Source organism: Gymnoscopelus microlampas (assembly GCF_963454915.1).
Source record: "Gymnoscopelus microlampas genome assembly, chromosome: 20".
Classification (NCBI taxonomy): domain Eukaryota; kingdom Metazoa; phylum Chordata; class Actinopteri; order Myctophiformes; family Myctophidae; genus Gymnoscopelus; species Gymnoscopelus microlampas.
The window spans coordinates 44,052,916-44,072,755 of NC_139957.1; positions in this window are offsets into that span (position 1 = coordinate 44,052,916).

Consider the following 19,840-nt stretch of genomic DNA (forward strand, 5'->3'; position numbering starts at 1 on the left):
CGTTGATTTAACGTCAATCTCTGATGTTATGTAGACGTTGATTAAAGGTTAGACTCCCAACGTTGGATACAAGTTGTATTTTAGTTGTAAATGAAAGTTTGTCTGACGTCATAACCTAACGTTTGTCTGACGTCATAAACTGACAAGTTGTATTTTAGCTGAAAATTTATATCGGGTTGACGTCATAGTACAACATTGGCTCAATGTTAGAGTACAATCAAAATATGACATATTTCTAACGTTGTAATCACGTTGTATTTTAGTTGAGAATAAAATGTCAATCCAACATTAGCAGGACGTCAACCTCCAGAGTTACCTTGTCACGTAGATATCTTGTCACAACAAGATATCAACGTTAAAATAACGTCTCCTGTGCCCACTGAGTGGGCAGTGGGAACAGGACATCTTCCAGACGTCATTTTGACGTCGATATCTCATCATCACGACGTCAGACAAACAACAACAAATTACATCTTGTTTCAGTGTCAAGTTTTACCAAGGTGAAAATACAATATCAGACAATATTATTTGACAAAGTTTAATAAAACAACATTATTATATATTTTTTAAACTTGTAATTGGCACATTTGAATAGGTAGTATAAACAAACAGAAATTACAAGTCATATTGTTGTCCAAACAGTTACAGGTTTGGTGAATAGGTTCAGAGCCCAAAGTGCCTTTGTAGGAAAATGATTCCATTTGTGAAACTTTAAAATAACTAAACAGTACAAATCAATAAAAACAATGAAGTGCATTCTTTGAGGCATGTCTATAACATATGCACCAAGGGCAAAAACGTTAAAAAGAGAGAGAAATAACACTGAGCTCCCGTAAATCACTTGGAGAGTCTTCTCTGCATCATTCTGTTTAATTTGTTGAGGGTTGCATTCTTCTTTAGTTCCCCTAAAGATAAATGACAGGAATAAGCTATTTTAATAACTCTAACTTGATTTTTACGTTATGAAACATCTTTATTGACTGACAGATATCTGTTCAAAAGTTTGGAATCAGTGAGAAATTATGATTTTGAAATTAACTGAGTTTGCAGATATGAGTACTGTCTCTGATGGAAGGGCCATCACAATTGCTTGATCTAAATCCTATGTTGGGAACAGCTATACCGTAAGGTTCATGAGAAGTTTTATACAAACCAGTCTCAAAGTACGGCAAATTCTACTGAAAATATGGGGTGAAATTTGACCTGGATATCTAGAGAATATGACATCTAGAATGCCTAAGGTCTTTAAAGATATTGCTGCACTTGGTGGATTATTTAATGAACAGAAATGTTGAAGAATATAAGTTATTATTATTATTATTATTATTACCCTTATTATTATTACTATTACCATTATTATTATTATTATTATTATTATTATTACCCTTATTATTATTATTATTATTATTACCCTTATTACATTTATCATTATCATCAGTGTCTTGGCTGTACTTACTTAATTTTCACAGTGATTCCAAACTCTTGAACTTAGGCATAACTGCCAACGTATATAAAAATAATCAACATTTTGTAGCACTCCTTTTTGAATTTGAAAGATAACGGAAAGGTCAAGTTACATCGGGCAATTAAAATGTTTAACTTACCATATGCAACGTCAAAAAGACACAGGCCCCGGGGACTTATTCTTGCCATGATGTCAACAAAGGTTGTACTGGAGTGTCAATTCATGTGACATGAGGAACGGCATCATTCTTCTGGGTGCATCATCCAATGAATTACCTCCTGTGTCTCCAACCATGACAACCTGAGAGTATGGTAAAAGTCACAGGAAGGAAAATGCCATATTAAGTGGACAGCTAAGATATTATTCTATCGTTACACCTCTTAAGGTCTTTAAACACCAGGGACATGACGAATAAATTATACAAATACTTCTTTAGAATATATTGATGCTATCGCATCAAAACTATTCATATACTGTATATGATGCCTCATTTTTATAGCCGTTAACCTGGTGCCTTTAATAGCGGTGAAAAATCAAACTTGTTTTAAATCAAAATTATGTTGCTTTATTGTCAAATAATAGTGAAGTTCAGTGTGGAGGTACTTACCCGATGTATTCTACTTGAGAGGACCTTCCACCTCTTGATGTACCACATCTAGCATGAAAATAAGAAATACACAACACATTATGAATGAAAAATATACTTGACGCAAGATAGAGACTTCTCACAATGGCCTCATGCCGTGGCACAACTACTTCAGAGAAAACCCAAGAAGAAATTGTATTGTGAACCCAGTATGGTGAATTATATCGAATCGTTGGTTGAGTGAAACTTCACATCCCTACCCTTTCAATATTAACGCTATAAGACTGCTTTTACATTACACTGCTGACTGTAGACTAATGTTTACTAGTTTATCTGTGCCTGTTATGTTTAACTGTGTCAAAAAACTATCATCAGGGTGCCCAAAGCCCTGTGGGAATTTATAACTCAATTCAAAATGTTCCAGGAAAGTCACTACCGTGGGAAACCTGAATCATCTAATTCAATATATATTTTTAAATTACAACCAATTTAAAGCATATTACCCCTCAAATTAACGCCCTGATATTATACTTACTTCGGACTTGGTGGAGGCTCACCAAGTCTTGATCACAGGTGTTTGGAAGCTGAAGTAGCACACGCACACGCACACGCACACGCATACGCACACACACACACACACACACACACACACACACACACACACACACACACACACACACACACACACACACACACACACACACACACAAAAAAACAGATTAGATAGGCTACCTCTGCCTTCCGAAACATCTGTGGACATTTAAATTCAATATGGGCTGGAACAGCGTCGAAAACGACAGCTATCAAACCTACAGTACACCTACTTCATTATCAGCTACTGTATATCAAGTATCGGTTATGGCAAAATACTAACTGTTCTTCACTCTGTTTGGGCCATTCAACTGTACAGGACTTACTTCAATATTTCAACTTAAGATGGCTTACCAATAGATCTTCAATATAGTGTTTACATTCCTCAGAAATGAAAAAAACTTTGAGAAAACGTTGTATTATAGTTGCTTAACAGCACAAATTAAAACCAACAAAATATCAACGTCTAATGGCGTTAGAATTTAACGTTGTGTAGACGTTAACGTCATAACGTTAAGAAGACATTGGGCTTTGGTCTCAATACCCGACAACAGAATGTCGGTATTCTTTGTCAATTTGACGTTAGCATGATACGTTGAACAGATGTTGGGCATTGGTTACTTACCAACACAACTTAAAACCAACAAAAATCAACATTTAATGATGTTAGAACTTAACATTGTGTGGACGTTAGCATAACGACGTTAAGCAGATGTTGGGTTTTGGTTACAATACCCGACAACAGCATGTCAGTATTCTATGTTAATATGACGTTAGCATGATATGTTGAACAGACGTTGGGTATTGGTTACTTAGCAACACAACTTAAATCCAACAAAAAAACAACGCTTAATGATGTTAGAATTTGACATTGTGTGAACGTCAGCATAATGACGTTAAGCAGACGTTGGTTTTTGGTTACAATACCTGACAACAGCATGTCAGTATTCTATGTCAATATGACGTCAGCATGATACATTGAACAGACGTTGGGGATTGGTTACTTACCAATCAATCTTCAACATAGTGTTTACATTCCTCTATTATGTTTATTTTTTTTAGGTGGGCTTTACTGTTAGGCTTGGCCAATATTAGACTGAAAATAATGTCTTACAAGCTAATATAATCAAAACTATGATAAAGGCTACACAAGGCTATTCAAATGCAACCAACCCTTATGCCTGATTTTTAGTTACACAGCACTGTCTCACACAAACATCAGGCTGTGAGGCATGTGAGCTTTTACCCTTCAATAACACACATTCCCAACTGAAAACATGAATCATGCATGAACAACAGAACTTCACCTAAAATAAGACATTAGCTTTAAAAGCTGCAATTCAAATGTTTAACTCAGCAGCACCAAGCCACCAACACAAAGCAATGGGGATCAGTCCATCTAGTTAATGCAGTATAGCCTCTTTCTAGTTCCCACTGTTTTGCCACAAAAGGCAGGTACTGTAACCATTTTGGGCAAAGGATTTACTCAAACAATGCTGCCAGTTTCAAAAACATGCAAAGAAAAGGAAAAGAAAAAGAAAACAACAAAGCATGACTGATTTGCAATATGAAGAAATCACCTCACTCGGTCATAAACAGAATGTAGAACTTTATTTTAAAAACAAACAGTCAAATATTTCATTTCAAGTTAGAAGGAAATTAATTATGAACTCACCTGTGCAAAAGATTGTGATTCTAGAAGTCCTGGGATGGTCAAAAAAACATCTCCATGCACAAACAAGTATCTCTTCCTGTCTTCTCTCCCTCCAAATTCAAACTGCAGGCTCCTGCAGCAGTTACTGTTGCCCCGCCCAGTCTGGTGTTATACAACTGTGGTCCCACCCACAAGTCCAATGATTCGTCCAATGAAAGAGCAGAACGTTGCTATACTGCTCAGTGATTTGAGGAGACATTTGACAATCCAGTTTGAAATGTATTATTATGACAACATCCATACAACGTTGCAGTCTAACATCATTAGACGTAGATATTTGGTTGGTTTTAGGTTGTGTTGGTAACTGACCAATAACCAACGTCTGTTCAACGTATTATCCCAACGTCAGGTTGACGTCAAATACTGACATGCTGTTGTCGGATATTTGACCAAACCTCAATGTCTGCCCAATGTTATTATGTTAAATGTCAGTTTACATTGTATGTGTCATATGGCATTATGCTGTAGGCCTAATGCAAAAAGTGAAATATTTCCCTCAATCATTTATTTGATTAGCAATTAATATAATGCAAAAATAAAGAACTGCAACAGCTATGAAACATGAACAATGGTGAAAATCAGTACATTTACTCAAGTACTGTACTTAGCATTGTATTTTTTAAATTCACTTGTGTGTTTCTATCTTTTGATACTTTATTATTTTACTCCACTACATATCAGGGCAAACAATTATTTTACTTTTTGTGATTGATTGATTACTTTATTAGTCAGAAATGTAAACAGCATGAGGTACAGTCATGCATTTAGGCTGAAAGGGTAACAAAAAAAGTGTCTGTCTGTCTGTCTGTCTGTCTGTCTGTCTGTCTGTCTGTCTGTCTGTCTGTCTGTCTGTCCATCTGTCCGCCCTTCCGTCCACCCAGTAGTACATACATAGTGGTGTGGATGATAAACGGTGTCACAGTCACACACTCTTGCTCCATATGTCACAACTAAGGAAGACCCTGGTTTTGAGGTAGGCCGGTGTCTATGCATTGTAATGTATTGATGCATTTCTTTTCATATGGGTTTATTATTTAGGGCAGCATAGGTTACTGGTTAGATAATCAGAAGGTCCCCGGTTTGCCTCAAAGGCCCTGGACGGGGCGAAGTGTCCTGAGCAAGACACTGTAGGGGTGGACCCTACAGTCCACCCACCCCAAGCGCTCAACATAAAACATTTGAGCAGCCATAAGCTGAAACTGAATTTGCCCTCTGGAACTAAGGAAGGTCTCCTGAAGCAAACTAAGGGCAAATTATTGACGATAAAGAGTTGACATGGCTGTCTACCTACCTCACTGTCGGTCGCATTCCTTTAAGATGCAGCTGGCTGATCACCGACAACTAACATCTGCTAAAGCGGAAGGGAAAAGGTATAACTGGCCTTAACCATGTTGCCTTGGCTCTAAATCCACACTGGCAAAGAAACCTGTAGCTAATCAGTCTCATATACAGCCACAGGTTCACTATAGGTGGGATGCTGGCATGTGCCCCAGGAGCAACTTGATGGTATTTGTCTGAAAGTCAAATTCAGTTATCTGGAAAAGGCTGAGGGTTATAGAACTGCACAAACACCTTTCTGGGCCATGGGGTGGCCCTGTAGCTCATCTGGAAGAATATAGTTGAACCACAGATGAAACAGCTACCAATTGCTCTGGTTGGACTATTGCAGGTTAAACAGATGCTAGATCATTACTCTATGTCAGAACCTTCAGTACTTATTGTCCATATTCTACAGCCAGACTATGTTGGATTTTGTTTAAGTAACAGCCACATTAACCCAGCAAAATATCTACATCTAATGAGGTTTGAATGTTGAGGAGATCTTTTCATTATGAAGTTTAGCAGACATTGGGTTTTGGTCACAATACCCGACAATAGCATGTCAGTATTCTACATCAACACGACGTTGGCATAATACGTTGAATAGACGTTGATTATTGGTCAGTTACCAACACAACCTAAAACCAACCAAATATCAACGTCTAATGATGTTAGACTGCAACGTTGTGTGGACGTTGTCATAATAACGTTGGGCAGACACTGAGGTTTGGTCAAAAATCTGACAAAAGCATGTCAGTATTCGACGTCAACCTGACGTTGGGATAATACGTTGAACAAACGTTAGTTAATGGTTAGTTACCAACACAACCTAAAACCAACCAAATATCTACGTCTGATGATGTTAGACTGCAACGTTGTGTGGATGTTATCATAATAACATTGGGCAGACATTGAGGTTTGGTCAAATATCCGACAACAGCATGTCAGTATTCAACGTCAAACTGACGTTGAGATAATACGTTGGACAGACTTTGGTTATTGGTTAGTTACCAACACAACCTAAAACCAACCAAATATCAACGTCTGATGATGTTAGACTGCAACGTTGTGTGGACGTTCTCATAATAACGTTGGGCAGACATTTAGGTTTGGTCAAGAATCCGACAACAGCATGTCAGTATTCGACGTCAACATGACGTTGGGATAATACGTTGAACAGACGTTGGTTATTGGTTAGTTACCAACACAACCTAAAAGCAACCAAATATCAACGTCTGATGATGTTAGACTGCAACATTGTGTGGACGTCGTCATAATAACGTTGGGCAGACATTGAGGTTTGGTCAAGAATCCGACAACAGCATGTCAGTATTCGACGTCAACATGACGTTGGGATATTACGTTGAATAGACGTTGGTTATTGGTCAGTTACCAACACAACCTAAAACCAACCAAATATCAACGTCTGATGATGTTAGACTGCAACGTTGTGTGGACGTTTGTCATAATAACGTTGGGCAGACATTGAGGTTTGGTCAAGAATCCGACAACAGCATGTCAGTATTCGACGTCAACATGACGTTGGGATATTACGTTGAATAGACGTTGGTTATTGGTCAGTTACCAACACAACCTAAAACCAACCAAATATCAACGTCTAATGATGTTAGACTGCAACGTTGTGTGGACGTTGTCATAATAACGTTGGGCAGACACTGAGGTTTGGTCAAGAATCCGACAACAGCATGTCAGTATTCGACGTCAACATGACGTTGGGATATTACGTTGAATAGACGTTGGTTATTGGTCAGTTACCAACACAACCTAAAACCAACCAAATATCAACGTCTGATGATGTTAGACTGCAACGTTGTGTGGACGTTGTCATAATAACGTTGGGCAGACATTGAGGTTTGGTCAAGAATCCGACAACAGCATGTCAGTATTCAACGTCAACATGACGTTGGGATATTACGTTGAATAGACGTTGGTTATTGGTCAGTTACCAACACAACCTAAAACCAACCAAATATCAACGTCAATTGACGTCAAATTAATACGTTGATACAACGTTGGAAGTTGACGTTGGTCCAACGTTGGATTTTGGTTAGCTGACGTCACAACCTAAATCCAACCAAAAATCAACGTCAACGGACGTCGCGTGCCAGCTGGGCAGTAACCACTTCAGTCCTATACACATTTCGGGCCATTTGGAAATAGCCGATCTACGAGCTCACAATGTCGCGATGCGACCCATTGTGAGCTTGTAGATCGGCTATTCTCAAAATATTTTTTTATACATTTTGAACTTGTGAATGAGGACATTCTGTACAATGAGTACTTTTACTTTTGGTACTTTAAGTACATTTTGATGCCATTTCTTTAGTACTTTTACTCAAGTACATTTTGCAAAACACAAACGGTACCTTTTCGACCATTGTTTGAAAGAAACGAGAGAGAGAACAGGAACGATGGTAAAAATAAACGAGAAGAGAGGAATCTGAATAGGAGAGGAGAGGAGTGGAGGGGAGAGGAGAGTTTGAAGGTGAACAGATCACGGCATTAGCATAGAGAGAACAGTCAGTGGTGGTGGTGTTGTGATAAGCTGTCATCCACACTCTGCACTGATACAGGCTCTCTGTGCTGCCTGTCTGAATTTACCAGTCAATTTACACCTACTGTACAACGAGAGAGAGAGAGAGAGAGAGAGAGAGAGAGAGAGAGAGAGAGAGAGAGAGAGAGGTACCACTGACACGCATATAGCACAAACACCCATGTACTATAGTTTCCTTTATGTGAATATATTTTCTTTATGAAGACAGGAGGTGATATTATGTGTAGGTGCCAAAATCCCTTACGCGTTTTCAAAATAATAGAGTCCACTTCCAAAGTGCATTTTCTTCATTTATTCAAAGTAAAAAATGTTTCCAAAAACGGTGTAAACTCAATCAAATAAAAACGGTAAGAAAAGTGTTTCTGGTCTATCCTCAGAGCTGTCTTTTCCACTTGTACAGATCTCAGGTCACTGTGACCCTGGCTCATTATATACAGGACAATCACACCTGAGCCTAATCAAAGCAGCTGTACTGAATCCCTTGATAAGAGCAACAATTAAGCAGAGTTACATCAAGCACAGTCCTAATACTATCAAAATAGTTTACCAAAACACTGTCAAATACAAATCTACTATAAACCTTATAATTTCAAAACTCTCACAAATTATTCTCGCAATACACAAGTTATACATTTTCAGATAACTGCTCCCACATTATGTGACTATTGTGATAGCTGCTACCAGCCATGAGTTCAGCTTCAACCCCCTCCATTCTATTCCTCCTTGACGACCAGCTGTTTACCTCATTAAATGTGTTAAGATAGCGTTTATACTTTGGCTATTCAAAAATAGCAGATATACAAGCTCATAGCGCGGCACCGAGTGCCGCGCTATGAGCTTGCATATCTGCTATTTTAGAGATGGGGTTATACGCAGCCAAATACATTATCATTTTGGGGGTCCTTGACATGAAACACAGTTTGAGAGCCACTGGTTTACCCGACCAATCGGAACGCCTGAGGGCTCTTCTCTTTTGTGATGCTTTGTACTTTGGGCCATAAATTATGATGATAATTCAGCTCTTCTGTTAAAGCTGTTAAACAATCCCCCGTTCACAGCACAAACACCAGGCCTTGAGCACCAGTGGTGGAAAGTAACTGAGTACATTTACTTAAGTACTGTACTTAAGTACAATGTTGAGGTATTTGTACTTTACTTGAGTATTTCCAATTTTCAATACTTCTACTCCACTACATCTCAGAGGCAAATATTGTACTTTTACTCCACTACAATTATTTGAAAACTTTAGTCACTAGTTACTTTTCAGATGTACATTTTTATATTATAAAACACACATTAACCACTTTAGCCCTATTTTATATCTAGGCTATTTGAAAAGAGCAGATCTACAAGCGCACAACGCGTCGCGATGCGACGCGTTGTGCGCTTGTAGATCGTCTATTTTCAAATATTTTAGTACTTTTACTTTTGGTACTTTACTGTAAGTACATGTTGATGCCAATACTTTTGCACTTTTACTCAAGCAAATTTTGAATTCCAGACTTTTACTTGTAATGGAGTACTTCTACATTGCAGTATTGGTACTTTTACTCAAGTAAAGGAATTGATTACTTTTTCCACCACTGTTGAGCACACACACACACACAGAGAGAGAGAGAGAGAGAGAGAGAGAGAGAGAGAGAGAGAGAGAGAGAGAGAGAGAGAGAGAGAGAGAGAGAGAGAGAGAGAGAGAGAGAGAGACTTTTTAAGGCTATTCCTCAGCATTGTCTTTTGTTTCATGTCTTTACACAGCAGGGTGCAGAATGAAAGGAAACGGAGAGAACGGTGAGAGAGGAGACACATGAAAGCCAAGTCCGGGAGTCAGATTCAAACTCGTGACCTCGAGGTGCCTGCATGGGGCACACAGGTCTGTATACGCTTACCGGGCTGAGTCACCGGGAAGCGCCAAAGACACACACACACACACACACACACACACACACACACACACACACACACACACACACACACACACACACACACACACACACACACACACACACACACACACACACACACACACACACACCTTTTGTGATGCTCCGTGAATCATTTCACCTACAACCTGCGAGGGCAAACATATCTAAAATAAAACCATCTCCTCCTCTCTCTCTCACACACACACACACACACACACACACACACACACACACACACACACACACACACACACACACACACACACACACACACACACACACACACACACACACCTGGCTCAGGAAAGAGCAAACATAAATATGTTGGAGCCAACAGCTAAGTGTTACAAACAGTTGAACCCCTGGCTTCTCTATTCTGGGGGCGAACGTTGTAGATCAGCTTGTAGATCGTCTATTTTCTGCCATGACATTTAGTGTAGAGCGAAAACATGTCTACACTAGTACGGACTCCTGGGGGACTCCAGTCCATTGTGTATATAGGGCTTAAAGAAGTAGTTCACTCAACAAATTACTCATTTTCTATCAAATACTCTTTGATATTTGTCTCAGTCCTAAGCCAATAATTTGATGACCGGTAGGAGTCTCTCCGCCGGAGTCTCTCCGCCGGTCATCAAATTATTGTCTTAGGAATGTGACAAAAAACAAAACAAAAACAATCTCCATGAATTCAAGGCTTCATGGGGTGTGTAAATACATAATGTGTTTGTGTGAACTACTCCTTTAAGTGCTTAGACGGAGTTGACTTGTACTTGTCACAGGATGGAGAATCTCACAGCTATGTCTGTGAGTGGTGGATGTTTGAGGCCGTAAGGACAGTCTGTGTTGTTTGTTTCCTTGTTTCCAGAGGATGTATGGAGTGCTAGAGTTTCAGCTCATATGTCAGCCTGATGCACGTTCACTGCAAACTGCATTCAGGACCATGGAGAGCTCATGTCGGCAGCCATAGTCACTGCAAACTACTTTCAGGACCATGGAGAGCTCATGTCGGCAGCCATAGTCACTGCAAACTGCATTCAGGACCATGGACAGAGTAGTACAGCTCCATTGGTCGATGCTTAAACAGTTCATTAGAGTCTGGAACTACACATCCGGAAATCCGAATACGGAGGTTTGTCATTTCCGTTCACGAACATATATTTTAAAATATCTTAAAATGTCATTTTTGCACTTCCATTTCTGTTAACCCATGGAGACCCGAAGCCGATTCTACATGTCTCCTAAATCCCAACAGTATTCTGAAAAACGTATGTTTCTATATCAGTGGTGCTCAATCTTTTTCATGGCAAGGACCCCCAAAATTATATGTATTTGGCCACAGACCCCCATTGAAATATTTTGTTCCAGGGACCCCCAGAAGCAAAGATTTGAGTTAAAAATGTTCGCTTTAAAAATACATATATTCAAAGATTTGCACACATTTTCACAAATTTTCAAAAATAGCAGATCTACAAGCTCATAGCGCGGCACTCGGTGCCGCGCTATGAGCTTGTAGATCTGCTATTTTTGAATAGCCCAAAGTGTAAAATAATGCTTTATAGCTCAAATCTAAAAAGGACACAGTTCCAGGTCTTAATGGGTTAAGCAGCAAGCTACATATATGCTTAGATTATCAGGACAAATTTGGGCGACTGTAAAGACGACACGGAAGTGGGGGAGGAGGCTTCACATCCACTTTATATTTTAATCATGATCAGAGCTTCTGCTGCTCCTGACTGTATGACCGGAAACATTTGAAAATAGTGGGAGGCAACAGTCTGGCCACGAGCAATCTGGGAACCCATCGCCAAATAAAAAGGAAAAACAGCGCCCTCTGCTGTTTTTTACTTATTCATTTGGCTCTGGGCGGAGCTGAACGGACGACCCGTGCTCAAGGAAACCGGGGTTTTGGTCTGCCTTCAGCCTTTCACTTCCGGTGGTGCGACTATGTCTTCATTCCCACTAACAATATTTCTCCACGGAACACTAACACCACTTCTCCCAGAGAACATGGATCGTTTTGTTTATAAGCCCACTTGTTTCTATGATGAAAGAGCAAGTTAAAATGTTACTAACTTTCCGTGGTTTTGTCTGCTCCGAGGACGCTATTGTTAAATGAGTTTCGGTTTGTTTCCAGTGGGAATTGAGCAGCACCCATATAAATCCCGCCCACTACATTTGATTGGGTAAAGCACGGCCTGCTTCCTGATTTGAAGGCACGCCCACGCCACGCCAAAGTGCACGGGTTGTCAACGCGGCTACCGACAGATCCAAGCGCAGCGATGTTCTTGTGTTCTTGAGAGATTAGGCCACGAGAGACTAATGTCATAATAATCCAAGGAAGGTAGAAGCCACACAAATGTATGTCAATCAATCAAGCATGCAAGCACACAGGCAAATCTAAAAAGTTACATAATACGGCTTTATATAAATAAATAAATAAATAACAGAAACACCCAAAGGAATTCTGCATGTTTCTAAAAAATTAGCAGTGCTTTTTAATTGCTTGCTGCAAATAAATCTAGGTCTGTCGACCTTATAATCAACAATGCTTTGGCTTCAATAAAACGCACACAATTCACCCACACAGACAAAACTTTGCTATCAAGCAGGGTTAGCAAAAGATCATTTCCGTGTTCCGGCGTTGTTCCACTGTAGTGCTGTTCAAATGCTCCACATACTGGAAGGCACTTTGGTTTTTAACTTTATTTCACTGCCGTGTATCAGCGACGACAGCTGCTAACGTTACATAACGTGTAACATATTATGCAGATTATGAACGCTATAACAATTATGCCTTGTTTTAATAAACGCCACTTTAATGTTAAATATCTCATCGCGCCTAATGTCAAATTCACCCACACACATTTTACACTAAATTACATAACAGATGTAATGGAGATAGATGGCTAATGTGTAACATAAACTCTGTTCGCAGTGTGAGCTTGCCTTGGATGTGCTTGTCCCGTGCATGTGCCATTCTGACCAGTGGTGGAAAAAGTACTCCGATATTTTTACTTAAGTAAAAGTAGCAATACCACAATATAAAATCAACATGTTACTTGAGTAAAAGTACAAAAGTATCGGATTTGGATTCAAAAATATACTTAAAGTACGAAAAGTAAGAGTACTAAAATATCTGAAAATAGCAGATCTTCAAGCTCACAACGCGTCGCATCGCGACGCGTTGTGAGCTTGTAGATCGGCTGTTTTCAAATAGCCTATGTATAAAATACGGCTAAGGGGGTTAATGTATGTTCTATAATAATTTATAGCTTCAAAGTAACTAGTAACTCAAGTTTTAGAACAAATTTAGTAGAGTAAAAGTACAATATTTGCCTCTGAGATGTAGTGGAGTAGAGGTAAAAGTACTGAAAACTGGAGAAACTCCAGTAAAGTAAAAGTACCTCAAAATTGGACTTAAGTACATGTCTTGAGTAAATGTACACCACTGCTAATAAAGTATTCAATCAAGCAATCAATTGGTACAGCTATTGCTTATCCGGTTCGTATTCCTCATTCAGTTATTTGGTCAGTTATTCCTGCACATGCATCATTTGTCCACAGATGTTTGTCCTTAGCAGTGGTGGACAGTATACAGTACATTTACTTTCGTTCAGATCTTTCAGAAACAGCAGAATGTGTCAGCACCAGATTGGGAGTATCTAGAGTTTGTCCACATCTGACAGTTTGCCGTTCATCCAGGAAACGGCCTGAATAAACAGCCACGGGTGTCTTGAATTTGGTGTTTTATGCCCCAGGCTTGGCTGACCTATACACTGTGTGAGAAAAAAAAAAACAAGACAAACCAGCGGCAGGTTTTGAACATGATGTACTCTTTACAACCTGAACAAGTACAGGAACAGATGAGGACATTCCAGCAAGGCCACGAGATATGTGACCCTGGCTGTCAAGAGCAAGGTTCACGTCCATATAGTACTGTGTGTGTGGGTGTGTGTGCGTGCGTGCGTGCGTGCGTGCGTGCGTGCGTGCGTGCGTGCGTGCGTGCGTGCGTGCGTGCGTGCGTGCGTGTGCGTGTGTGTGTGGCCTCTTGACAGAGCAATCCTATTACTGTCAGACAGTGCGGTGTAACGGTGGTAGATGTGTCACCCAGGCCATGACTCTGCCATTCATCGCCTATAGGGAGACACAGGCTGCAGAGCCCAGAGCATGACAGCAACAACAACCAATGGAGCTGCTGCTGTAGTTTATGGGGGCAAAGGCACAGCATGGTTTGTGGGTCTGTTGGGCTTGGCAGTGTTGTAAAGTAGTACATTTACTCAAGTACCGTACTTAAGTACAGTTTTGAGGTATTTCTACTTGAGTATTTACTATTTTCTGTACTTTTACTTCTACTCCACTACATCTCAGAGGCAAATATTGTACTTTTACTCCACTACAATTATTTGAAAACTTTAGTTACTAGTTACTTTGTAGATTTTGATTATTATTACGAAATATACATTAACCACTGCAGCCCTATATACATTTTGGCCATTTGAAAATAGCAGATCTACAAGCTCACAATGTGTCACGATGCGACACATTGTGAGCTTGTAGATCTGCTATTTTCAAAAGATTTGTATACATTTGAAAACATTGAAATCATTCTGCATAATGAGTACGTTCTACTTTTGGTACTGTAAGTACATTTTGATACCAATACTTTTGTACTTTTACTCAAGTAAATGTTTATATCCGGACTTTTACTTTTAACAGAGTATTTCTAGATGGCAGTATTGCTACTTTTACTTAAGTAAAAAAAAAATGTCAGTACTTTTTCTACCACTGTTTGTGGGTTATGGCCAGAGCCTGACAGCAACAACAACCAATGGAGCTGCTGCTGTAGTTTATGGGGGCAAAGGCACAGCATGGTTTGTGGGTCTGTTGGTTCTACAGTGATACTGTCCTGAGAAATGCTTCGGCCTCCAGTGTTTTGTGAGAGATACTATAGGAGACGGGTCAAAAAAAAAAAAAAACAAGCCCAAAGGAAGCGACTAGTGAGCTTGTAGATCGGCTATGTTACCAAGAAATCTCGAAAGAAAAGTGAAAAAAACAACAACAACTGTGCAATGTTTTTGAAACATTTTAACAACACAAATCTTGTATGGGAGGTCCCTGGTACAGATGGGGGGGGGGGGTCCATGGGCAAATACATACTAATTTGGAGTTCCTTGACGTGAAAATGTTTAAGAACCAACATAAGGAAGCAAGCCCGAATAACCACATCCCACGACTGCCAATATTCACGCCAAAGTTGCTTGTAATAAGCCGACTTGGCAACGCTGATTCCGCCTCCAAAGCATTGAGATACAGTAGCGCACTTAAGTGGCAACACATGTATGCATGTGTGCTGAAACACTGGGCAATGAAGCATGCACTGCTGCTGCTGCTGGTGACTGCTGGTCACAGCTGCTGAGTGAGACATAAATCGATGCTGTCGCGTGTAAACCTTGCACGTACAAAATCATTCCTTTTTTATAATTATTTAAAAAACATACAATCCAACACGTTGTGAGCTTGTAGACAGGGTTCAGGGTATTTTCACTACTTTCTGTGACACTCTTGTATGGTGAAGCATGGCATTAATTTACGAGGGAACAAAAACAAAACATAAAGATACAAGGTTTCTGTATGCATCACTTAAATGCGGCCGGCTGTATTAACCACACAGACATATAGGCTATATTATACACGATCATTCATTATATGAATTATAGACCAAAAAATATTGCGAAAAACTAAAGTTATTTCAAAGTTACATGTTGTGTGAACATGTTAGACTTTTTGGGAGCAACACACACACACACACACACACACGCACACGCACAGGCACAGGCACACACACACACACACACACACACACACACACACACACACACACACACACACACACACACACACACACACACACACACACACACACACACGCGCACAGGCACACGCACACGGACACACACACGGGCGCTCGCGTGCATGTGTGCGTGTGTGCATGTTGATGTGGCCAATTACGTGTCCTTTCTCTCTCTCTCTATAATTGGTGTGGTGGAGTGGAGGTGCTTTGATGTTGGCTAATAGCAGGGTTCTGCTCTGCTGTGTCTCTCTGTGTGAGACAGTGTTTATTCTCTGTCAACAGGAGGCACAGAGTCACATTAGTTTGGCTTCATTTGTCCTAAGTAACACAATATGTCTCTCGATTAAATGCTAAAGGTTAAAAGATAAAACATAATTCTGCCTCTGTCCCCTCTTTCTTTCCACTCCATCTGTCTGTTTTTTTTAAGAAATCTTTTCAATTTCTCCCCACAATTTAGTCATTGTTCCAACTCTCCCCATGCGTACAGTCAGTGTCACTGCCAACACCTACTGGTGGTCTTAGGAGGGTGTAGACCATACATGGGCAACTGGCGGCCCGGGGGCCACATGTGGCCCCCATCTTCACTTAATGCGGCCCACAGGTTAATATCGGAATAGTGATATATTATTGATTTCAGCTGTTATGATTCCAAACATGCAAACATGACCCGCTTTAGTTACTTCAGTCTATATTAGTAGCTTAATGACTAGTATTACAATTCTATTGTCTTTTTTCATGTCAGATGTATTTGTATTTAAGTTCATAAAGTTAACATAAGTATAACTAAATGCATTTGACATTACATAAAAATATTACTTTTCAGGACTCCAATTAAAGAAATGCACACAAAAATCTGGATTCCAATTCAAAAATAGCAAAAATAGCAGATTGGCTATTTTCACTACTTTTGTGTGACATAGAATGGCGATTTAAAAGTTAAAATACGGAGATAAGAGGTGTCTGCAAGACAGCATGCAACGTGGCCCTCTGGAGTGAGTGTGGAGATATAGTGGCCCTCTACACATCATCAAAGTTGCATCACCCCTGGTGTAGACAATCATGTTTGTCTGCTCCAAAAGATTTGGCGGACCCCCTGTAGTAACTCTGACGACCCCCTAGGGGTCCCAGACCCCCTGTTGAAGACGCCTGGTGTAGACAACCATGTGTGTCTGCTCCAAAACATACAGAGTCACCAGACGCTTCTTTGAACTTGACAGTGAAGACTGAACCTAAACCTGACCTTAAACTAGCCATGGTTCACATGACGCTCGTCTGTCACGAGCGTCATGGCGCAACTCGTTCCTGGTGTTTGAATTCTCTCCATTTACAACCAGTACATCTACATAAACGTTCACATTTCAAATATAAAGTGATGACCGGTGGCAATTTTTTCAGATTTTTCTCCATATGCTTTCAACTACGCCGACCCTATCGGTTTGGAGGTGTACTGCACTCTGATACATTATAACTCTATAAAAAATGGCTTATAAAGCCAGTGGGTGATTTATTTATCTATTATTCTGGCAGTGAATGAGTTAATTGTATGACAGAGATGTTAGAGAGAGAGAGAGAGAGAGAGAGAGAGAGAGAGAGAGAGAGAGAGAGAGGGTGGGTGGGTGGGGAAACATACATTTAACAGTTATTATTCCAGAATTGTTAGGGCCCACATCTGACATAACTTTTCAAGCTGAGCCAGGTTTTAGCTCTTCTGTTAGAGACAGCAGTGCCAGATTGTCTGTGTGTATATAAAGGAGACGTTTCATTTCGTTTGGGAATTTCATGTAAAGTGAGACCAGTCTCAGTAGATTGTTGTAATAACTTTGTGCCGAGCCATTAATACAAATATTGCAGATGGTCAGGGTCACGGATCAGGTTACAACTATGGGCACATCCACACTCGGGAGTGAAGTTTGTGGTTTTAGATTGTTTCCAATTTTATATTGCACATTTAGTGTTTGTTATGCATTGATTATTATCTCTGTGATGCAGCACTACAAAGCAAACAAACATGGCCGCTCTCAGCATCCTATTTCTGCGACAGGGACTGGGTCTATAAAATACACACAGCAAACAACACACAATTCTCTTTAAATGACACCATTTAAAAACCTCTCTCTCTCTCTCATACGACACAAGGACTAACAGCCTGTTAGTTTCAGGTTGAAAGGTAGAAGGATATTCCGTATCGTCTCCTCTGTCTGCAAACCACCTACAGTAAAACACAACGGACTGAGCAGTCACAGTGGCCAAACCAAAAGAGGCCATTTGTCACTTAGCTGCAAGCTACTCAGATCCTACCAGTGGTGTAAAAAGTACTCACATGTTTTACTTAAAGGGATTCTAGGTAACTTTAAGCCTGAATTTAAAAATATTTATAGGGATGTATATTATATATATATTGTACTTTTTCCTCTCTGCCACTATACAATTATGCTGGGGTGTTTTCCTGCATTGAAACACAGTCCTCTTTCTGAAATCCGTATTTTCCCTAATATTTATGTGTTGACATCCGGGTATCCGGCTCTGTCCGGGACGTAAATGAAACGCACGCATGTGCGCGTCCGTGTCCGTGTGGCGAGTTCGAGTGAAACCGAATGGAACCGAGTGCAGCCGACAAAAATGGAACGGCAGCCATTGTTTTCTCTGCAGTGTTTTTACTTTTGGTTTTAAAACTTTAACATGCCGTGGTTGGAGTGGAGAGGCGGTTTTTGACAACAGTTTTTTTCTTTTTTTTAGCTCTGAAGTTGCCTAGAATCCCTTTAAGTAAAAGTATTAATACAGCAATGTAGATATACTCTGAAAACATCTAGAATTGAAAATGTACTTGAGTAAAAGTACAAAAGTATTGGCATCAAAATATACTTACAGATGTGCCACTTCAAAACTTCACACGTTACTGTTCTTTCCCTGATAGTGCCCTGAAAATGCATTTTTTTCCCTCCCTTTTCTGCCCTTAAAATGCACTGTTTTGCCCCTGAAAAGAAGTTGTCACTACACAACCCCGTTTTCCCCTTCAACAGACCTCCATATACATGAGAACAAAACAATGTGTGTTGAACAAGGTGTCAGACTCATTATGAGGCGAAAGGTGATTTGACCAGTTGCTCAAATGAATTAGCATCATAAAAGCAGTGATCATCAAAATAATTCAGCATTTTAAATGCCCTTCTTTGTCCCTCTTATTGCCCTGGGAATCCCCTGAAAATGTACTGTCTTGGCGAGGGCAGGACATGTGAAGTTTTGAAGTGGCACATCTGTAGTACCAAAAAGTAGAAAGTACTGCAGAATGTCCCATGTTTTCAAATAATTGTAGTGGAGTGAAAGCATAATATTTGTCTCTAAGATGTAGTGGAGTAAAATGATTGAAAATTGGAAATGCTCATGTTAAGTAAAAGCACCTAAAAATTGTACTTAAGTATGTACTTAGTTACTTTCCACCACTGCACTGCCCAGCACAGATGGCTGCCCACCCGTAGCCTGGATATCTCTCTCCCCCCATTTAAGGGGGGAGTTATATTTTATTTTGTTGCTCAGGGGTGTAAATGATGTGTCTGTGCTCTACATGCAAGGTGTCTAGAGACGACCAGCGATCCTATCTGGCAACATTACATGCAATTCAGTTCAATTGAATTGTTTTCGGCGGCCTTGCCAAGGGAGAGGGGAAAACAAGGAAACAGCAGAGATAGAAAACCTTGGCAGGTCTAAGCATCATTGTACCGTGTGTGTGTGCGTGTGCGTGTGTGTGTGTGTGTGTGTGTGTGTGTGTGTGTGTGTGTGTGTGTGTGTGTGTGTGTGTGTGTGTGTGTGTGTGTGTGTGTG